The sequence below is a fragment of the Struthio camelus genome, chromosome 5 (genome assembly GCF_040807025.1).
Source record: "Struthio camelus isolate bStrCam1 chromosome 5, bStrCam1.hap1, whole genome shotgun sequence".
Lineage (NCBI taxonomy): Eukaryota > Metazoa > Chordata > Aves > Struthioniformes > Struthionidae > Struthio > Struthio camelus.
The window spans coordinates 23208729-23232607 of record NC_090946.1 but is presented as its reverse complement, the minus strand read 5'-3'; the positions used below and the strand labels follow the sequence as shown (position 1 = coordinate 23232607).

Below are 23879 nucleotides of genomic sequence, written 5' to 3'. Positions count from 1 at the left end.
GGAGGACAGAGTCAGACAAAAGCGTCAAGGAGACTCTCCCATTGAGTCTTGAGGTTCAGAATGGACCCCCTTGCTTTCCAAACTTGTTAGAGGAGTCTAGGTGTGGCTGGATCCAATCTTCGTCCCAAACTTGGTCAGCGGTTTATGTCTAAAGAATTATGTGCACAATAAATCTGAGATGCAACTTAGCACTAAGTTTACAAAGTTTCAGTGCGCTATTAGTCACTTACCAAGGATCTGTGGCAGGCAAGGAATCTCTTGACAATGAGGAATAACCTTGAGAGGTGTCCCTACTCAAGGGGAGATTCTGCCATGCAGCCAGCCACCATGCAGGAAAGCTCAACAGGCTCTGGGCTGCCCCCTATTTATGGGGTAAGATGATTGACTCATAGTGACATTTGCATAGTAGATGCATTTTAGTTGGTGCATGCTCAGTTGGCTCATGCCCATGTGCTGTTTATGGAGAGATCAGGTTGGGGCAGGGGGAAGAGCACATGTGGGGTTGGGGGTGGGGGTGGGGGTGGGGAGAGGAGCTTACCATCCCAGAAACAAACCCAACAAATGCTTTTCATGGGGAAGTGAACATAACAACACAACTCTCTTATTGAGGAACAATGGAAGTCTTTGGTTTCATTCAAACATTAGAAGCAAATAATGAAACTTTGAATATTGTCATGTTCTTGGATGATTTTAACTAGTATCTCCTTTTTGTAGATTAAGAAATTGAAGCAGAAGGAAATAAAATTACTTGCATGACTTGAGTCACCTAATATGGCGATGAGGGAGCTGGGTTTCTGAGTACTCCAGCCACGGGGCTACCTTTCCTCATGGTACTATGATACTTTGTCATAGTTTAACATGGTGCTTACTTTACCACTTTTGCACAGGCACTTTTATATTCTCCCAGAAATCAAACTTTTGTTAAGTAAAAGGTTTTCAGCTTAGGAAAGATGTTGCAGCTTCTTTAATACAGTTCCATGCAAAGCAAAGTCTGCAGATAGATGATAACAATGGATTTCTCATGTTCAAAAAAAAAAAAGGGGGAGGGTAAGACTAAAGGTAGACCTAGTGCTTAGACTGTAAATGATAACAAAACATTAACTGTTTCTCTGTTGATACATTGCAACATTCCAGCTTTCTACGATTATAATAGGAGTTTGGGAGCAAAGGTGGAATTGGAATGAATTTCCTCAATTTATAAATAATAACACTGCTTCCTGCTATTTATCAGCATCTCCAACAATGCAAGGATAGTACCTGTTACAGTGTTTCAGCATGGATGACAGGAAAATGCTAGGATATACCTGTGGCAGTATGGTTTTCATTTTTAAGCTTTAGAAAGTAACTTATCTAGCCAGATAATTCTGTGCTGCCCCACTCTGCTGTCTTCTTTTAGGTCAGTCTAAAAGACAGTGCTTACTCTGCATAGCTTTTCTGTTTATGAAGTGAAATTGTTATTGCCTTTAAGTCAGAAAAAGCCTTCCTCTAACAAACGGCAGAGTTGCAATGCCCCATTTATTGTCTTGACATTGTGTTTTATCATTCCAGTTTACAGAACAGTCTCCGGAGATTTGTTAAAGTATGCATGATTAAGAGAAAAATGTGCTTCTACTTTCTTTTGGGAACTTAGGGGATTCCAGCTTGGAAACAGGCTTGGCTGTCTATCTAAACCCCTCTCTCACGTTCCTATTGGCACTGGCAGCAGTCTGGCTAGCATGGCGCTCTCCTATCTCTGCCTCCTACTTTTCCTTGCGTTTTGTTTCTATGCCTACCTTCATCATCCATTCCATGCTGTTCACTAACAATTTCACAGTCTCACTAGATGTCTTTTCCCTTGGCTGCCTTATTTTCTTTATTGTTCATATTGCAGTATTGTCTGCAAACCCCGTTAGTTACTGGAGCCAGATTTCTTGCTTTACATACATAAGCTGGTGTGTGTGGGGAGCTACAACAAAGGTCCTTTTTTGATTGGAAAAAGCAGACAGGAGGAGGGGAAATAAGCGTTAACCTTGATCCATGTATTGGTAGTATACTAAAAAGTGACCCAATAGACAAACCTCCTAACTGTTCTCAAAGGCTGAGGGGTAGCTGGTCTCTAAGCAGGCTTATGTAGCATTGGTCTTGGAAAATTATATATGGCAATCCTCATCACACATGGGAGAATAGTTATGTTTATATCACAGAATATAAATGAGATGCTAACTTGAATAGCTTTGTAGCATGGAATGTCTCTTTCCTTCGTAGCTTTACATAGTTCAGTGCTTCCCCTTCTTCATTTCCTCATGCCCGAAGAATGCAGACGAATAGCTGAAAAAGGTTTGTCTCTAGTGCTGTTAGGTCATTAAGGTTCTTGGCCAAAAAATGTCCCTGACCTCCCTGGCCAGAGGAAACCGCATCAATAGCAATAGAGTTTTAAGGAGATTGTAGCTAGTGTGTCTCAGCTGTTGTGTTGGAGGCTTAAGAATGCCTCAGGGGATAGAGCAAAATCTGCTGTAGGTCTTTTTTTTTTCCCCCCTCATCCAGAAGCATGCATCCAGTGAAAATCTTTATGCTTCGTTTAGTGCAAGGGTGATGCCTGCAGAAGGTGCAGAGGGGCGTTCTTCTTGTGTCTGTGTTTTTGTAAATCTTCAGAACGCTGGTTTTCATGTGGGAGTCTGCCATTCTATATGCTTATGAAAATATAATACAAAAAATTGTCACCTGCTCCTGTGACTCTACAAAGTACATCTAAAGTGAGAGAGGAGATTCACAAGGAAACAGTATTAGTCAGCATGAGGGTCCTGGCCATGACAAAGAATATTCTTACCAGAGTAATTTGAAAAAAAGATAATGAAATAGTTTTAAAGATGTTATTAGGGAGAAAGTACAAAAACGCTGGCTTGGAAAATTTAGAAAATGGGTGATAGATATAGGAAGTAAGAGCTTAGAGAAACATTTCACACTAAAATATATAGGAAAGATAATGCTGTATAGAACAGGTCCCCAAAATTTAACCTCAATGCAAGGACCAAAGGAAAGCTGAGAATCTGAATTGGCACCAGTATTTTGAGCTGGAGTGAAAGGTAGGATGCTGCTGGTCTCTTCTGTATTCAAAACGTTACTGTGAAAGATTGTGGGGGGTGTTTATACAGGATGGAGAGGAGAGCATTACAAATGATGTTGTTAGCCAGGTTGAACTTGGCAGCTGGTAATGTGCAAGCAAAAAAGTTAGAGGAAGCTAATAAAGATTTTAATTTGAACAGAAGGAGACAAGTTTCTGTTATATGAAGGGCATGTGCTACATTGTTTAGAACAAAGGAAAAAGAGAGAGAGAAAGGTTTAGCAGCTCTTCACTGTTCCTGGAGACACTATTTTCCCCTGCACTTGTGCACCCGAGAAGAGTCAAGAGATTTTTTTCACAGGCAGTTCTGTTGTGCTGATTGAAACAGAAAGCAGTTATGTTCATACCAGCAAGATTTATTCTGTTCAAGTTTTGTCTTGGTGAATATTCGGAGCTACCCTCAAAACAGCTGAAATACCTGCTGTTTTGACTGTGTTTCTGAGAGAATATAGTGGGGTTGGACAGTTGCAGGTTGTTTCTGAGGGCTGCACATCACCATGCTGAGAATGCAGGGTCTGTTTGCCTCTCCAGTTGAAGAAATTAAGCTGTTTGAAGGAGCTGAGAACCAGTTACAATAGTTTGTAACTGATACTGAGCTGGTTGTACTACACAAGTTTGTGCCCTTCAAATTGCAGGGCAAATCACTTCCAACAAATCTGTGCATGTGGAAGTGAATTGTTTTTCAGTCTACTGGGGAGCAATCAGCATAGCTTTCTGTCTATAGCTCCTCCAGCAAATTTTCTCTGAACTGGAGCAGCTCTTATGGCCTTCCAGCACAAATGAGCCTTTGACAGATGTGACCTGAGAGACACTGTGTTTATGGGAGACACTGGAAATGTTGTTAGGGCAGTATTGGGGGAGCACCCGGAAAGTTAATACTTCATCAAGAATAAGTGTCAAGAGCCAAACCCAGGATCTCAAGTCATAGCTAGCAAATTAGAATATCTGCAGGAAGCAATAGAGAATATTGTGGAAATCTGGAAAATCTTCTGAAGTGCAGCAGGCTGTTGCTGTATTACTGAATATAATCAAATACACCAAGTCATGTAGGCTGTTTGAGAAAAGCTTGGTATGAATACAGTGTTGGCATATGCCTTTTGTCTCAGTCTTCCTCATAGAGGATGTTCCTGTTCCTTCACTGTTTTCACTGACCTATTTGGAATTGTCTCCGCATTTATATTTTACTGGGTTTTGTGCCCAGGTCACGCTTTAACTTTTCGGACTCAAAACTTCTCTTTGGGAGCAATTTTGGGTTCATGAAAGTTCTTCTGTTGCTGTTTTCTTGTTCATGTCACTCACATTTGGGCACAGACCTCTCCCTGCTTCTCTTTGACTCTTTCCTTGTGTTTTCTGTGATCTTTCTTTTCTCCTTTGGCTTCACACCCTTCTGAAGAATATTTTCTCCACCCCCTCCCATTTCACTTGCTTCATGCATGTGCCCTAGTTTATCTTGTGTTTTTTATACAGTGAGGAATTTTTTTTTTAATTTTATCAAGAAAGTACTTAAATCTTATTGCTGTGTTACAAAAGCTGACAGTAAAGTACTCAATCCTATTTCCATATGGAAAGTGGAATACGCTATATATAAACTGAGTGGCTATTAGAAGTTCCTCTGGTGCTAGGAATCCTTTTGCATTATCCCTCTGAGGAAAATGAGAAGAGTAATCAGAGAACATATATATGTCTTAAATCCAAATCAATGTGTTGCTGCCATCTGTTAGTTTGAGAATCTAGTGCTTTACCCTTTCTTGTGAAGAATCTGTATGGGGGAATTCAAAATCTTCCTCAAATGGTTAGTGCCTAATTAGTTTCAGATAAACTTTATCTCCTTGCATTTGTTGTTGTTCCTTGTCCTAAAGGTTCTTGTGTTGTCAATCTTGTGGGAAAGTTTGCTTGTATGATAGGCACAGGCTAATCTCACCACATTCAGCGAGGTAATGGTTTAAACTTTCTGGATTCTTTTCCAAATGGCCTATGTTCCCATGAGGCTTGTGTTCATGGCTGAGCATTGGTTTAAGTATTTTCTTTGTTATGTTACAGACCTTTTGAATGTGGTCACCATTATGTACAAGTATCTGCAGAACAGAATATCCTTTGGGGGAAATGAGTTTGGGTCCTTCAAGCAGCCATTCAGTTTTGAAGCCGAGCAGTGTGGACAGATGTTAGAGCCTAATGGCTTCTGCATGGAGAGAGCATACAAGAACTCTCTTCTTCTTGGAGGTTTCTTTCCTGGAAGCCTGAACTATCTGTGGGACTCCCAGAGCACCCATGGCAGCCCATTTTTGCCTTTTGTTAGTGTCTCTCTTACAGTCTTCACACAGAGCATGAGCCTATCTTTTGTAGGCATGTGGACCAGAATGACTATGAAAGGCGCCAGAGGCCAGGGCTGGTGAGCAAAGCACCCTCTTTAACTTTTTGGGGAAAAAAAAGCCCCAGAAGATGTGGGCAGTGACACTGCAAGACTTTTTGCATGGCTATTTACAGAAACAACACCTTTCTGGAAAAAAAAAATGGGATTCTTAACTGTCTTCGCTTTACCGAGAAAATAAAAATTGTCCAGATTTACCAAGCAACAGTGAAACCTGCTGGTGTCTCATGAGATTGCTGTGTGGAATGGTGTGTAAAACTAGAAGATAGCATCTAAGCCAAAGTCAGTTGAAATAAAGGACTGTCTTTCTAATAGTTTGAGTAAGTAGACTTTGGGTGAAGCTCATGGTAAACAGTGATGTTGCCTGCCTGAGACTTGGAGTATAATTTCTTTTCTTTTAATAAGCAAGGCTTTCTCCATCCTTGGCTTCTTTTTTTGAAAAGTGATGTTTGCTATGAAGGATATGAATCACTGCAGATCGACTGGTCATTCATTTTAAAGGTGTTGCCTTTGTTGACTGAAGAAGTAAAACTTTGTTACCCAACTAGGTGGTGTCTGAAGTTGTTACAGGCCTAAGATATTTAATGAGATAAATCCAGTTTTTATCACAGGGATATTTTAAATAAAAGGTAGAGTTTGGTTTCTGTGTGTGCCCACTACTGCTAAACGCAGGAAAGGTAGTGAGGTTGGTGCTCATGTAATCTGCTAGGAGGCATGGACTTCACTGATTTTTGGGGGTTTCTCTATCTGAATTGGAAAATACAAAGGAAGAGTCATGTTGGGATAACATATAATATAGATTTATTTCTTTTCTTCTTGGAATGAAACATAAATCATTGTGTCAGATGAAATGTAATTCTCTTTTAAATTTTGACATGTCAGCTAAACTTCAGAGTACAATGTTTGTTTTGAAAGGAAATCTCAAAATATTTCATTTTAGAAAATGTAGTAAAACATGATCTTAATTATTAACAGGCAAAATATATCAGGATGGATTTTGTACCACCAAATCTCTACTTTTTGATGAACAAAATGTTTGAAACAATTCAACTTGGTCCAGTATTCTTGTCCTTTTTAATAGCCATGGAAACATTTATATTATCTAGTCCTAATCTCCCCTACACCCTAGGCATGATTATTTTCAAGGCAATCTCTGCTTTCTGATTTTTTTTTTAAATGTACAAACGATGCAAGTAGGTTATTTAGAAAGTAGAGGGGTGTATAAAATGGCACCTGTACCAAAACAAAATGATTTCAGATATATCTCCAGAAGCTGTATGTTGGCTTTCTGATGGCATAAAGTGTACAAAGCCAATGTGAAGGTGCCTGTGAATTTTATATGAACTTGAAAAAACAAATTTGAAACTCATGTGCTTAATTTCTATATTGACCATATGTCACATTTCTGGCTTGTATTAGTTTTGCACTTCACTATGTAACTCTGCAGAACCTGCAATAACTTCTGAAAGCTCATACGTTGCACCTGGTTAGTGGTGGTTAGTCTTTCTTCAGCTGACATCGTGATTTTTCTACCTTTATCTGTGAACAGAAAAGAAATAAAAATTTAAATAGATTTATTTTAATTGAGGGTGCATAAGGAGGAGGAATGAATCTCCAAACCCTGACTCCAATTTTCTGCCAGCCTGTGCTCACAACAGAGTAATAAGAGGCCAGCGTTCACAAGGATTGCTGTGTATCCTGAGGAAAGCTTTCTATTGTAGTTCCATTTTTTTCTATGGGACAGTGAAGAACCTCCCACAGCACTGAGCCAGGCCTGATTGATGGCAATGGTGGGTTTCACTGGCAGCCCAGTAATCACTGGGCAGATGCAAAAGGGCGAGTCAGGTCCAAGGTCAATCCAGGCGGCAAGTCAGGCCCATCAAGGAACAGGGCTGGGCACAGGCCAACCCACAACATGGCCTGGCCTGAGCTTCAGTGGGGCTTCTGGGCCCTTGGGCAGCAGGCACATAGGTGCAGGTCACCGGTCAGGCTGGTTGGGGCAATTATGGCCTGTTGGTGCACTCGGGGCCCCAACAGCTGCTCTGATATGGGCCAGAGTCCAACATGCTGATGGCACATGTTATTTTACTCTACAAGAAGTCCTTCTGGACTCTGTGAGACAGGTCACTGAATAAGGCGCTACTGAGTGTGAGTAAGGAATAGTAAGGGCTTCCTTTCTGGAGGCTAAATTGTGAGTTATAAGTGTACCTCAAAGCCAAAGCAAAGGAGAGTACAATATTTTACTTCTTGAGGGGCAGACTGAGCTATGGGTTGTGATTTTTGATGGTTTGGAACTGCTGCGTTCTGCCTGCTGATGTGCCCTGCAGTCCTGGCATATAGCTCCCTGCATCTGTGGTGGGTGAGCCTTCCTCTCATACAGTTATCCACGAGGGCCTAGTCTCTTCTCACGTGAGCAGGAAAGGATACATTGACTTAGCAGAAGGTTAGATCTCCTCTGTGCTACTCATAAATGCATAGGGAGGTTGGGAAGACCTTTATACACCTTTACCTGAGCAACCATTCCAGCTAGGCCTTGTGCTAACACTTTGCACTTGCCTGAGTCTGAAGGCAAGTAAACTCTTCTGCTGGCATATAGTTGCCTGCTGAGTTATGGGGACTGCCTCTCTGTATAACCACTCACTAGTGCGGGATGGGCGCACCCTACCCTGCAGCATTTGTAATCTGAAAGTCTCCAGGCATTGCTTCTGTGTCATGATATAATAAAGCTTTCCTTTAAGGCAGCCTCTTTTCCCTCCTGCTTTCTGGCGTGCACTGTAATAGAGTACTGGTAGGATTATTCTTAAAGGGTCCACAAGACCGTGCTTGGTAGTGACACTAGTGAGCAGTACAAAGTGAAAACCACAGTCTTATATTAGTAATTTCATGGCATCCTGCTGGCTTATCCTTCGCATGCTAATTGCATTTTTGCATACCAAAGAGAGGGACACTTCTGTGTTAATGAAGAGTTTGGGTGAATGTAAGTTTTGGAAAAGGGGGAGAGGAAGTGTGTTTTGCCCTGAATGTTTCAGTTGGCATTCTGCACACTCCCTAAAGGAACATAAAAATAAATTCATTTCAGTGTATGGTTTTCTTTTGAATATTGAATAGAGCTGCAGAAAAGCCCATGTGCAGAGTCCATGTGGAGAACAAAGCTAGGGAGGGAGGAATGTGATCTACTGACCCAAGCATCACCTGGTAGGCAGCCTTTCTACCCTGTGATACCAGCTCCAACGCTGACTTCTTTGGTGCTTGGCAAATTACCAAGGACTGGTATTTCCAAGCAGCATGAACTAAAACACCTCAGCAAACAGTGTCCCTCTGCTTCAATTTCTTCTTGTTGGGTGCTGGGATATGCGGCACTCATAAGCTGTCTTGGCAAAAAGGGCTATCAGGGTGTGGTGAAAGCAGGCTGTGGTGGTGGTCAGGTTACCTGCCTGTACTGCGGCAGTGCCACAGTGCCCCAGGGCTGCACACATGCCCAGAAGGGACCTCTTGGGCTGTCAGAGCCAATGCCTTGCTACTGGGAGGTGGCCGCATCCCTTTTAAACATGGGAGCAGGTATCATTTTGGCCCTGTGCTTCTGCTTGTTGGAAAGCTATTCTAGTACTTTAGTATTATGGTGGTTAGAATCCTTTTTCTAATTTCCAGCCTAGGACTATTCATGGGCAGTTTCTGTCTAGTTTGCTCTTGAATCAGTCAGAGGAAAGCAAATGATGAGTGCAGTGAATGAGGTATGCCTTGAGAGCTTGTGGATAGAGCTTGCTGAGCAGGTCGCTTTCCTAGTCTTGCAGCATTAGTCTGGTGACTACACATTTGATTGCAAACATTTAGTGCAGTTCAGATGGTCGTTAAAAAGAAGGAATGCAAGTCTAGTCCAAAGCTTGGAGAAGCCTATTAGAAAGCCCATTTTGACTTGGTTTTGAGAATCAAGCCTTGTAAGGCTTGCATAGAGCTGGTGTCAGATGTGTTTTCCACCCGCAGTTCAGGCAATGAACATGTGTGCAAAAGGCTGGTGCAATTATGAGAGAGTTCAAAGGGAGCTTTATGTACAGCAAGAAATATTCATAGACTGATCTATGCCCCAACAGTACACTTTTACACAGCAGCCATCTGTAGCATGGTGCCTCTCCGGAGAAGGGAACATCAGACGTGCCCCCATCCCCCAGGATTATGGGATGTACACGATGCTCTCTGGGGACTGGGATGAAGTTACCACATATGAGTTTTTTGTGCGTTTGTTTTGTGAGAGTCCTGATCAGGTTGTTTAGGTTACGAGTACACAGCAGCTTGCTTGCTTACAGTTTGATGTGGAAGAAAGATGTTTGTTAGTACACGTTTCTGCAGTCAAGAGGGATATTTTGGGAAGTGAAACTGATGTGTAGGCAGCACATAATGATGTATGTTAAAATAGTAATTGCAGAAACAGCTATGGATGGAGAGGGCTGTGAGTGAAACTAGGGAATGGGAAGAGGATGTTCTTGGACACCATAACCTGTTGAGAAAAGCCTGATGTGTTGATGAATGTGTTGATATTTGCTCCACGAAGGTACCCAGAAAGTTTTGATGGTATGAATTGTCATGCGCTAGACTGGTGGATCCCTTCTGCTAAGCTGTACTTGGTCTCCAGATGCACCATTTTTGGGTTGTGACTTCACCTGTTTTCTCAAGCATAGCAGGTGTGGGGCAGAGGATTGCTGTCCTTTGGTAAATAGAATGTGGTGCCTTTGTAGAACGTGGAGTTTGTCGCATCCTGAATCCCTGTCTCCCATGGGAGTCTACATCTGTGTCAGGGCCCAACGTGGTGGCAATGTCTTGCCAGAGGCAGCTGTCAGCTTTCATGCAGGAAGAAAAAGATGTGATTCAAACTACCAGTGGTCATCAAAAATCTCTCAGTTATGTCACTAAATATCACACTGCAGGCACTTGAGTAGGAGTGGGCTGATCTAGTTTTTAAGTATTCAAATTCCAGTCTGGTTGATTTCTTCCCACTGTCCTTCATTTTTATGTGTCCTTTAAAGGCTGCCATGTTGTGGCCCACATGCTACTGTGTTTTGCTGGCAAATGAAGCAGTTTGTGTTTGCTCTGTATATAATTGCAGTTACATAATATTTAAATATGTAAAAGTTGGAGCCAGGATAGTGTGATTTTTACAAAGTGTGATTGTGTGGGAGATAGTGAGTGATAAATATAAAAGAAAAAAAAGGAGGTCTTCCTTCTCTTGTCAGCTGTAGCAATCTTACTATTTTTGATACTTGATCCTCCCCTTCCCCCCCCTTTAAGGCCCAGGTTCCTGGAATTCAGTGATTATTAGAAAATCTTGACTTTATTTTATCCTTTCTGGCTAACACAGGTACCTAGGAAAGCTTGAAAACAAAGGCTTGAAGTATAGAAAGCTAACAAAAGGAGTTCAGCCTTTATTTATACTTGTAATTTTTTTAGGTCATCTCACAGTGTCTCAAGGACCTGTCTAAAGATATTGAAATGTCTAAACCAGCAGTACAAATTTCTTTTTATTATCACTGTCCACTTGCTAGTGTGTTGTCTTAGAGAAAGTAGGAGATGAGACTGTGGCTCAGGCCTTTCTCCTGTTAGACGATCACTACAGGAGAATAGATGCATCTACCCAGAGCGGTGAAGCAATTACTCACCCTATGTAAAGGAGCCAGCACCTTGTCTCCTGTGGGGTGAAGCGATATTGCATTGTCATTAATGTGGATGAGTATCTACAAGAAACAGCTGAGCCCACAGCTGTGCATAACCATTATTATTTACAGCACAATTACTTTCCTGCTGATGTCACTGGAAATATATTCAATATTGCTACCAACTCTTAGTATTTTAGTAAATCTCTGAGACTAGAAGCTGGAGGCCTTGGCATGACAAGCAAAACCATCAAAAATGGCTTTTTTCTGTTTGTTTTGCATTTGATTTTAATAACAGACAGAAGCTTCAAAGAAGGAAGATTGCACATACTTTATGCAGTTTGTCTAAAGAACACTTTCTCTACAAGGAAAAAAAAAATAAAAAGGAAAGGAGTAACTTTCTGGAGAGAATCTCCTACTGCTTTTGTCCTCCATTTGAAATGAGGTGCTCACTAGCAAGCTGAAAGCTTTTTTTCTTGTCAGAATAACAGAGCTTTATGACCATGTTTTCCACTTAGCGCTGTTACTGGAGCAGGAGCAGAAGTCTGTGATGAGGATGAGCTGGGGCATTTGACCAGGGTTGCTTGCTACTCGGATGCTCCTCTGCTGTAACGTATGCATTGAAGCAAAGCTTTTGAGGAAATCAGACTTGACTTTGCATTGAGCCTTTTTCTCCCTGCCAGCCACCATGAAGGTTTGATTGCTCCTTGGTACCTGTCAGTGCCTGTTCAGTTTTATTTGGTAGAATGCAAGCTGTGTTTGAAAGCACTGAACTGTTTCTAAAAAAAAAAAAAAAAAAAAAAAAAAAAACCAACCAAACCAAAAAAAAAAACCCCAAAACCTGCCAGAAGTTTCATGGAAGCCTGCATGTTGATTCAGACAGAAAGATACACAGGAAGAAGGCCCTTGCATCAATGAACCAGATTTCATAGATGGAGAGGATGAAGGGACCACTCTAGGTAAGTAGATTGTGTATGAAATTAGGGAAAAGGGAAGTAGAAGGGACTGGTCTATTCTTGGCTTGACTAAAATTTACAGTCAGTGCAGTGATTTGAATGAAGTAATTGCATTTACTCTAGTGGAACTGAGGGTGAGATTTCAGCCATAGCCTATACAATAAGCTAAAGTATTCCTGAAGAATTCAAAATGTGTGATGTCATTCACTACCTGGGTAACTTTGTTGTTTTTGTACTAAGTAGGAGGGAGTATTTGTCCTAAAGGAGGGACTTTAGGGCTTTCAAGACAAAATGAGTTAGAAGTTGAAATATAGAAGCAGTGGAGTCACACCACTTCTCTCTGTTCTTAGGTTTTATAACAAATGCACAAAACTCATGTATGGAAAGCAAGAAGTAATTTCAGGGTTAGCCTTTAAACAAAATCAGGCTCTCTTTGATCTGGTGAATTGGTCTTGATACTGCTGATCTGCTTCTGTTTACATTGATTTATGGGGGTGAAAAAGCGTTGGAACTACAGACCAGAAGCTGATTCAGTTTTTTGGTTCAGAAGACAGGCTGTCCAACTGGGAAATGCTTGTATCATTGCCATCCACTGCTGCTACTGCAGATGTGGACAAATGAGTGGGGTGTAGCTGGTGGCTCTGCTGTGTGGTTTTCAAACAGCCTGTTATTTGACTGCTTGGTTATAGTTTTTAAATTGGGCAGATTACCTGCTTGTTGTCTGTGTTTACATTGCTGAATGTTCTATGGGCCAAGCTTAGAGTCCAGCTGCTGGTGTTGTATTTGCATTTTTGTGGATACATTAATCATAGGAAAAATCTTTGCTCTTCAAGTATATGTGGATAGAATTTCTATCAGTTATTTTAACACTTGATTAGCAGATGCAAACAGATCCTTGGGCATCAAAACCTCAGCTAATTGTAGGCACAAACTGTGACTTCAAAACCAGATACTTCCCACTTACCAAAGCAGTCTCTATTTGCCAGTTGCAGTACCTTTGCAGAGATCTAGCAAAATTTAGCTTGCATTACCCTAAGGTTAATATGTATTTGTTTTATTTTAAAAAACTTTTACAGGGCATTAGTTTTTGCATCATTGCTTTCAGTCTGCAGGTAGTAGTCACAGCTTTATGGACTTCAGAGGAGCATTAGTCATCTACAAAAGGTAACAATCGGGCTCATTAATAATTAACTTCATCTTTATGACAACCTATGAATTAGACAAGCAAGTGTTATTACCCTGCACTGAGGTATTGAGAGGTTGGTGTCACTTTGGGAAGGTCAGTAGTAATACCATGTTCATATGAAAATTCAGAATTCTGAAGTTCTCCATCTGACCATATTCACACCAGTATATGATAGGCTGCAACAGCATTGATGTGAAATGTGCACTTGCAGGCAAGGTGGATTATAACAGGGGTGAGAGTTCCTGGTTCCCAGTTCTGTGCTTGCCTTTAGATGACCTTTCTTTCTAACTGAAGATTGCACTATCTTTTTCTGCTGATATCTGCTGCTCAATGACTTTGAGGAACAGGGGCTTATCACGCAGTAGATCAGGACAGTTAAAATGAGCTAAATATAAAACTGTCTGGAATCAGAATAGCTTTACTTTGCCACAGAAGAGTCATGCTTCACGTGTGAATGATCTTTCTTTGACCTAAACTTAAACCATGAGTTCAGGGAACAAACATTTATAGAGCTGGTTAGGTCTGTAATTCCCTGTGTGAATAACAGAGGATGGTCGGAAGGAGAAAACAAAAGACCTCACTTCTCAGCAAAGACACGAAATAAGGACTAGCAAAGTCTCCTGGGTTTTCTTTCTTTCTTTTTTTGGGAGTTGAAGAGTAGAATTGGTGGGGTTTCAGAAATATGCCTAATCAGTATAAACCATTTCCTATTGTGGCTGGCAATTGTTCTTTCAGTGTTTGCAGATGTGGGACGCAGCAGCGCTCCTTAAGAAACAATTGCCTGTGAAGAGCAGATGAGTTTATCCGATTTTCTGCCTAAGGAAGAATGCACCCCCCATAAATTCATGCGTTATTATATATCTGGAATACTTTTGTAGCCTCTCATTGGAGCAACTGTTGAGTGGGATCCTGCATCCACTTGAAAATGGCCCCACCTCAGCCAAGTACTTGAACATGTGTTCAAAAGCTAAGCATTAACTTCAGCAACTTGCCTAAGGGCTGACTGAGGATTCATGCTAGTCTGGAAGGCTGCAGTAGTTCTCGCAACTGTTCTCGTACGGTGTTTCCTCCTGCAAGAAGTGAGAGGGGACAGCAATATTTGTGTACTTCCTCTGCCTGTGGAATACAATGCTCGCTCCTTCCTATCCATGCTTAAGTCTCTCTTTTGCAGTGCTAAGAAAACCCATTTATTACATGACTGGATCACTGGGAGTGAGTGTGTGACATCCACTGATGCTGTGGGTGTTGATCTGGAGTAAACCGGCCCAGATTCACCTTTGCTCTAAGTCCATCAGTTGTGCGTTATGGTGTGGCTGTGTGCATGGCACAAGGGACAGCCAAAACAGAGCAGGAAGGGAGTGTTGACATCACTGTCATCCCATTAAGGAAGGAGAGCTGAATTGCAAGATATAAAGATTTTCCAGGATTGAATAATGCCTATTTTTCCATCAGTACCATCTGAGACCTGTAAAGTGCACTTAGTCCAAAGCCTGCTAAGCAGTCTATTGCAGGGATCATACTCCGTAGTCACAGTGCTTCACCCTGAATGGGCTGAGAAGTGGTATTACTGTGCCGCGCATGGATATTGCCGTAATTCATTGTTTTTTCCCTGAATGTTGCTTTATAGTGTTTTCCTAAGAGGAAAAGAACTAAATCAGCCTTAACTTCTTGATGATCAATGGACACGCCAGAAAGTCTAGTTACTGTAAAAGGTAGGTACCTTGCGATGTTGGGGTTGCTGTAGCTGTAGGATAGTAGACTGTTACCTATTGAGCATAGCTTTGCTTGACTCAACTCAGGTTTTCATACAGCTTTCTGGGAGATCAGATTTACTATGCATGTTTGTTCTTTCTTCATTGATCCAGAGTGTTAAAGTGAGGATAGTTTAACACAGAGGTAAGAAAAGGAAAAAACAAGGGCAGAAAAACATTTTGTCATTTGCTGGCAAAAATAGTTGTGCAGTGTAAAGCAGTTCCCAGAGCTGTACAGCCCCGCCTTTGTGTTTTGAGAGTGCACATGATTTACTGCAGAAATCAGTTTAGCATAGCTAGCTGTGCAGATTCAGCAGGACCTACTATTATCTTGTCATGTTTTTTAGCAAACTGACTTTTACAAGACAGCAGTTCAAAACCATGAAAGAGAAATGTGCTGAAAAACCCATTCGTTCTTCCTCCCATCTAGTGTTTGCTGGCAAATCTGACACAGCTGCACCCCCGGGCATGGTGGGGGTACTCAGCTCCCTCACTTGCGGGCTCTGGGCATTCTGTGTGCGTGAGCTGCTACAATGGGTCTTGAGTTTATTGTTGTGCTCTAAAACTCCCAAGTTGCTGGCTTTTCTGCTAAGTCTGGCAGTTCAGATGTGGCCTTCTGTCATGTTACAGACTTCATAGCATTTCATTTGTATAACAAGAGTAACAAATGGACTGTAGCAAAAGTTTGCAGATCTTTCTGCTTTTTAAATCTGCTTACCCACAGTGTGTGTTCTCAAATGGACAAGGAAAAATGGACAGAAATCTGCTGGTTTTGTGGACTCGCACCAACTAGCATTGCCTTTTGCCACTGTAGAAGGGAGAGTATTGAGCAAGACGTGTCCGTGGTCTGACCAAGAAGTGCGTTTTGTGTGTTCTTAAAAAAAGCCTCTCTTCCAGTTTCAGCACAGACATAGCCATGGGTAAAGGGAACCTGCATTCTCAGATGTTTGGCAAATGTGCCTAGATTTTTGTTTACTTTTAAGGGGTTAATTTAAAATGTATAATATTTTCCTGCCTTCTGGGATTTAGGACATTCACCCCATGTGTGTCTCAGCAAATAGCTTCTATTTAATAACATCTTTGAACATTACCATTAAGAGATGACCATCTAAGCTATGAATGTGCCCAAGGATGAAAAAGAACAAAAAGTAGGATTAGGGGGAGGGGAGATAGGAGAAGGAAAGTACTTTGTGCAAGGTTTTTTTCAGTGGATAGTATGTGTAAAGAGTATTGGCAGAGATGCTCCAAAGAGCGTTCTGAGGTAGCAGAATAGCTGGCTTTAGATTGGAGTGGCTGGCCATCCCATCCCTGCATGTACACTCTTCCTCCATCTCTCTCCGTCTCTCATGCAAACCAACCAGTGAACAAACAGCAGCATTTGTGAGTGGAGCAGGGCTGTGCCCAGCCCCTTCTTTTCTTCTTTCATCAGGTTTTGAGAATAAACAACAGGGTTAATGGTGTTCATGGGAGGCAGGAGGGAGGGTGTTACTGCACTGCATGAACTTCAGTGCTCCAGAAACCCTGCCTCAACCACAGCAGTCATTTTCTTGAAGATATGACTGTTTCCTCAGTAGAAGTTTTCCTCTGTAGAAAATACTTTTTTCCTTTCCTCAGTAGAAACTACTTGATGCTCAAAAGACCCATCTACTTTTGAGGATTACACAGGCAATACTGAGATGCCAGTAAGGGAGACCCATCCTCTGATGCAGCAGGTTCAGGTCCCCCTTACAGCCTCTCCCTTGGATAGATTTTATTACCTGTCACAAGTAAGGTCTTAAAAGCTTTTGAATAGCTCACCCAATAGAAAAATCTCTATTCTGTACTAATGGTTAATAGGTCTATTCTAGCAGATGTAAAATCCAGTGAAACATATGCAGTTTCTTTGGTTTTAACAGGAACAGATGATTTAATAAGCAGCTATAAATCTCTTTGGAATGTACAGACATAGTCAAACAACACACTTCTGCCAGATTTTTCACTGACTAGACTTATAGCCTGTGAGTCATAGCAGCCTGTTCCATTCTCCACCTCAAATGCCTTTAGCTGTCCTTGTTTTTGCTTTTAGAGGTGCTTGCTCTGTGCTGCTTATTGTGGGTTTTATCACCTTCTTGTGTTAATGAGCTTGCTTTTTCATCCAGGAGATAGCATTCAAGCTGTGGACTTTTGTTTTCTGTGTGTGCATGACATTTCTTTTCCATTTCATAGCCCAGTGTGTGGACTTTAAAATTGTCTAGTGAACATATTTCTGAGGATTATGTTAATATAGCCTCCTAAATGGGTTTAGTTAGTGGGAATTTGGTTAAATTAAAGGAGGCATAGTCAGCTTCTTTCTTAATAGAGTGATGCTTTCCTTCCAGCGATCTTAGGCCAACTGATGAAGTTTAATAGATTTATCTTAACAATGTTTCTAATAGACTTCATTTGTTATCAGCTTTTGAGAGGTGAGGAAACCAAGGCAGAGAGCAGAAAGCTGTTTCAATTGTGTGTGGCTCGTGTTGAATAGTAGGGGAGGGTTACATTTCCTAAAGCACCTAAGTGACATTCAGAAACGATGTAAAATGGCATTGTGTTTTTTACAAATGGTTTGGTTTGCATCTTGTTGATTTGCTGGCATGCCATAAGGCTTAAGTGTCCTAGATGGCTAGGAACTGGGAATATAAGCTTCTATTTTGAAAATTTTACTGTTGGTTCATAAACTATGTCAATTACACTTGGGGGCCATTCCAAAGGAGGTGAGATATTGGAATTGCTAAGATTTCCTCCAGATCACACCCTGATAAATCAGAGATGAAATTGGTGATAAAACAACAGTTTTTGTGGGAAATGTTTAACCATGGGGCAAGTTCTTGTAAGATGGATGGATGTTTATTTTGAATCCAGCTGAATGGAGGGGGGTTTCAAAAATGGCCTACGGTGTAGGGTGGTTTTTTTTTTGGTTAAATCTTGCAATGCAAGTGTCTAATATTTTAGAATGTGACCATCTACAAAATCTTTGTCAAAGAAGAACAGTGCTAAGGTCTCACTTCATGTCATACATAGGCAGGAAAGATCAGGGTCTAAATCTTTCACTGGCTCAGGACCACATTTGCTTTTGTTGAACTATGGGACTGTGTATGTGGAAAGTTTATAATTTCAGTGTTAGGGATGATGAAGAAAACCTGTCCCTCTCTGGCCTTTTGGAGGCTGCGTGCATATCACAAATGCGTAGATATGAAGCAGGTTAAGAAACTGGAGACTTGGAGCTTTTAGGGTTGGTTAATGTACAGAATTGTATAATGTGATCAAAGATGCATATTGATTGAAGTTTATGGTGAGATTACAAGTTACTGTATGGTCCCGATACTACTGGGTTCTGATTTGCCAGTGCTTCAGAAAGCCGAACAAGTATTACATTATTAGTGAAGAAAGTTGTCACTGGGTGGTGACAAAATTGAGAACAATGTTGGATTCTTCTGGCTGCTTGTTGGGTCCCTTCTCCACCCTGCTTCCTTCACAGGGTAGATTTCACCCCTGTGTGTATGTGCAAAAAACCCCTCTCAGATCTTTCTGGCAGACTGAGAATTGCCTTATGCTTTCCGTAGGCACAGAGCTCTCCTATATACTGATGGGACTTTCACACATATCAGGAAATTAGAAAACTGGAGTTGTAATCAGCATGTCTATTCTTGAACAGGGAATTTTCCCCAAAGCGAATTGTGATGCATACTCTTAATGATTTGAATCTTACGGTTCAGATTTTCCATAGGCTGCTTCCAGCATTGTAGGAACTAACCTGTGTGTGCGCGTACACATGCCCAACTGCCAGCATAATAGCCATAAGTTATATGTTTAAATCTCAGCATAAGTCTGCGTGGTTAGTTGGGAATGGTCAGTGCCTTTAGAAGCCTGGTCCTGTTGTGGTGTTTAGCTGGAGATGTTGGTGAGGTATGCGGTGCTCATGATGTCACAGACCAGGATCGGGCTTAGCTGGAAATCAAGACTTTTAGCAGAGCTTTTGCTAGCGCTTCTTCATTGGCAGCAAGATCTTTTGCAAACTTTCTTGTGTACCTTTGAAAAGCTTGTGTGTGGTCTTTTTACACCGAATGGCTAATGCTTAACCTATGTTGCAAGTTTTCGCCATTTTCACAGTATTGGCAGCAAGCAACAGTTGCAGAGAGTTAGTTGTCCATCCCCTTAAAGCAACGTGCGTAGCAATGGGGAACATCATGTGACTACATGGACCTTATCCAGTGTTTTAAAGGAAAAATATCTATAACAGTGTCCTGGCCTATATAAGCTGTATAGTTTTCCCAGACTTGGAAGAAAAGTACTGGTTCTTTCCCAAGTTCCGCCCTTTTCAGTTTGATGTAAAAAAAAAGTTGATTCTTGCTTTCCCTTTGCCTCTAAAAAGGGAAATACTGTAATTAAAAGAAGAAATCATACTTTTTAATATCAGGAGGCAAAATCTTATCTTTAAGCCATCTATTTTGATGAGAGTAAAGCAATGTCTACTTTTACTATTTTTTTTTTTAAAAAAAACAACATCCTATACTGTTAGTGGTGAAGAGGAGCCAGCTAGGTGTGTGATTCCCCAACAAACTGAAAGTGGAAGTGAGCAGAGTTCTGCCTTGGGTGTTAAGCTGTTTTCAGAGGCTTCCTCCTAGCTGTGTTTAGAGGAGTGCACAAAATCAAAATGGGAAGAACGACCTTGCTTTTAAGGCATTCATTTGGAGTTTGGGAACTTGGATCTGAATTTCCAGTGCTGGGACTAGCTTCCTCTTTGAAGTGCGTTGCTCAGGGGATGTCTGTGCCACACAAAGAAGCTCAGCACAGAGAGCTCTGGAGCTGACTCCAAGAGGCTGGCACAGCCCCACAGTGCGGTGGGGCGCTGTGTGGATACACAGCCTCGCCCCCAAGGAAGCACAGCTGCTGCACTAGTCCAAACGCTGCCCTGTGCTCCTGCGCCTCTGCTGCATTCAGTTCTTTGAGTTATCACTGATGCAGCTCATTTGGGTATCTCTGTACCATAGTCCGCTGCTAAAACCAGGAAGCACTGAAGTACTCAAAATATAACAGAAGGTCACCAAATGTTCTTGAACTGTTTGCATACTCTGATTTTGGATTTCTTTTGTTTTGCACAAGTTCATCCTAGTTGCTCCACTGTCACTGTCTTTAACTTCTCCCATGGCACTGGAAACCAGCTAGAAGAAAAGCTTGATTTCAGCTGTTTCCCATGTCCAAGCCAATTGTTTTCTGGGAGGAAAAAAGTTCTGATATCCCTTGGAGTTCAGCTGACCCTGACTGCCTTCCAGGCTCTAAATACAACCTCATGGGAGGCAGCAGAGCCCAGTGGTCAGAAGTCAGTCACACACACAGTTTCTAAGGGGGCTACTGTGTGGCCTTACACAAAGCCGCTTAACTCCTTTGTTCCAACCAGTCACACATGGGAGTGACATTTACCTAAGTTTGTAAAGCACTCTGAGGGCCATGAAGGAAAGAATGAAAGGAACTGAGTATATTTAAAGCAATTTTTTGTTTATCTGCTCTGTCCAAAATAGAGAAGAAAAAAGCTTTTTTGTCTACGGCTTGAAAAATCTGCCTGATGTTAGGATTACAGCAAGGCAAACTCCTAATACGCCTAAGAAAACACATCCCATTCCTGGCTTTAAATTCTATGGGGCATAGGTGATTGAAATAGTGCTGGGGTGATGCTTACAATATCCTTCCTTTCCAGAGATGCTAGGCAGGGCTCACAGGCATCACCCCAGCATGTTGCTGACAGTTCACAGGGTCTCCAGGCCATCTCAGAGGTTCAAGTCATCACTAAAATAAAGGAATCCAATTGCAGAAGTTATCCCACAGATAAGTCACTGCTTTTTATCCAAAGGAACGTCAGGCTGACATTTTCTTTTTTAGAGCCTCTTGGCTAATAGGCCTTGGAAGATAAGATCTATCCAGTCAGAGGGGGTTGCATAAACTTCCTGTGAACTTTTGTAGCTGATGAACAAAAGGAATCACAAAAATGTTGTCATTATCTATCTATCTATCTGTTTATTTTGATATTCAAAGGGAGCACAGTGCCATTGGTTGTGATTGTCTCATGAAAACAAGGTGATATTTCATTGGATGCTCAACCTTAGGCCCTCTTGTTTTCCATGTTGACTTTAAATTATGAGCTCTTCTTGGGGAGCGGCAGGGGGGACCAACCACCATGCATGTTCTGCTTCAGAAACCAGTACTGCTTAATTGATTATACCTGTCCTTGTGTCCATTGCTTTGCTGATTATGTGATGCTTTTCCCTTTATTAATTCTGTAGAGTCACTGTATCAATAGAAAAGGTTCCTTAGCAGCATCTTTCTCCTTTGTGCCACTACCAAAGTAAAAGTCATTTTTTACAGAAAGAGCTACTTTGACAACAATTTAAAAAGTACTTCTTCAGGGGGGGATTTGGCCTAAAAGAGCTGTCTTTTCCAATCGTTCATGTGCTCATGTGCTCTGAGAAGGATTTTGCCCCTTTGCTCCCATTAAGTCAGAGTTTTGTAGCGCCTGCTCAACTGTACACAAGTTAGTCCTCCATGAGGAGGACTATATATACTCTTGTGAGTCCTGCTTGCATTACAACTTCAGGTGTAAAGGGCTCTGTTTTTTAAATTGCCATCTAGCCCCTCAAGAAGCATTTTCTGCTGCAGGATATATGTTGTGAGCAAGGGTAATAGAAACTTGTCCTTTGGCTTTTAGCTCATTAATGTTTCTTTTAAGTAAGACACGTTGAGCTATCTTACGTGCATGTAGGATCAAATCAGAATTCCTGTGTAATTTCAAGCAACTCATTAACATCTTTTCTGATATGGCCAGATCCCAGAGGAAGCCTGCTTGTCTCATTTGACCCTCTTCTCAGGCCATAAATCTAGGCTTGATGAGGATACAAGGAGGAAAGAAAAAAAAAAGTGTAGGAAGGAATTAACACCTACAAAAGGGCAAAATTTTCTTATTTTATCCAGACAGAATAAATAGTGTCTCCACAGGGGCATCCCCCCTCCCTCTGATTTTGGTCCTACGTTTTCCTGTCTTTCCTTTTCAGGCATTCCTTGGATACAGCTCAGCTACGCATAGGAAGGGGGTTGACTGGAGTGCAGATGGGTTGCAGACAGGGCTGGCTCTGGAGAATTGAGGAGCAGGAGGACTCATTTACATGAGCTTCCCACCTTTTGGTTATCCCTACAGCTTGGCCTGCTGCCAGCTGAAACAGTTTGCAGCACTGGGATGTTGAGGGCTGGCTGAATTGGCTGCCTGGGCCCAGAGCCAGTTTGTATGGCTTATTTGGCTTTGCACTGCTTTCTTAGCAGGATGAGCTGTAATATGTGTCTACTGTTGTGAATCAGACTATAGGTATGGATAATTCTCAAACCAGGCATTTACATGTGTTAATTCCACGTTGTTCAGGTTTAAAGTTATTTTATTAAAAAATTATTCAACTCATTGCTTAACTGTTTGCTTTCAACCTCGTTAGTATATTTAGCATGGAGAGTGTGTCCCTGTTATTCACCAAACAACATCTTAAAACCTTAATTGCCAAATAAGAACTGTTTCCATCTGTCCTTTCTAAAATATACAACACTACTAAGGCGCCACTTTGGTAAAAACATTTTAGCACCTGTTTAACATATTTTTAAGTTCTTTTGAAGTCAATGTTTAAGTACTTTGCTGAATCAGGGCCTAAAACAATAATATCCACGAAGTAAAGCCACTTCATTTCTGAATAAGAGTATTTGCACAGGAGGTGAATGTGTGTCAGCTTTGGTCATGATTTCCCAGGTACAGATTTGCTCTAGTTTCACTCAGTCATTTAGCAACTTTTGCAAATTGTTATCATGCGCCCAGTGGAGAGGTTGAGCTCAGACCCTTGTATGGCAAGCTTTCCTTTGCAAAATGAGGATGGGATATAGGGCCATAAAGGGATTGGCAGCCTCTCAAAAAGCGCACAGCTATGATTAGCCATTTCCTATGTACACATATGTATATATACTTTTTTTTTTCTGGGTTAGTGAAATCAGTACGGTGCTTCAAACATGATCCTTGTTGGGCTATTAAAAGATGTCCTGAAAATTTTTAATCGTCCTGCTAGAAATGAGAGTTATGGAAGTGTTATGGGTAATGAATCTGATGTGGAAATGGGGGAAGAGAACAAGGTCACAGCTCACTGATCCTAGACCTACACCTATGCCATCCCATTGAAATCAGGGGGCCTCTCACATGTAGGGTCACTCCTTTGCTTAAATGTTTGCAGGGCCAAGAGATACTTTTGTACTGCTTACTGTGATACCACACTTCTAGCAAAACATGATTTAGTTAGGCCAAATTGAAGTCAATGTCCCACTGAAGTCAGTGGAAGTTTTATTCACTTTGGTAGAATAAAGTTTTGGTGATCAGAGGTGTTATTTTGTGGCACTTGTATTGCTGTGCTATTGGGCTGGAGTGTTGAAAGATAAAGGCTGATGCTGTGGACCCTGAATTCGCAGACCTCTCAGGCATCGTGGGACTGCTCAGATGACCGTGATACTAGCGGTACTGAATGTCTTTTCCTTGTCTGCTGTGGAAGTCAATGAATGTCCTGAGCGAAAGTATTGAGCACTGGGCCTTTAAACAACGAGTAAGGACCACAATTTATCTAGGGCAAGCCTGGTTTGTGTTATGAGCTGATGCCTTTTCCCTTATTTCCATGTCTTTGCAAGTCGCTGCCTGGTGATGAGGAAGTACTAACTAGTTCCTTGTCTCTCGCAGTGAGGTCAGCAGGAGCTGCAGGCACTTGCCTTCTCACAGTAGCAGATTAAAAAAGTACCTGAGGACAGCGGTACTCAGGCATCCGTTTTTGCTGTTTTGTCTTAAGTTTATCTAC

At 41.6% G+C, this 23879-nt stretch overlaps 1 protein-coding gene across 5 annotated transcripts in view; it reads left to right on the top strand.

Moving 5' to 3' along the window:
• DENND2B (DENN domain containing 2B) overlaps window positions 1-23879 on the top strand; it is a 197401-nt gene that overhangs the window by 18551 nt on the left and 154971 nt on the right. The window contains exon 2 of one of the 5 annotated variants that reach the window (XM_068945010.1): window positions 14880-14964. The exons of the other annotated variants lie outside the window; for them this stretch is intronic. The gene's annotated coding sequence lies outside the window, so the exon portion shown is untranslated. The remainder of the gene's footprint in view (window positions 1-14879; window positions 14965-23879) is intronic. 5 annotated transcript variants of the gene reach the window in all.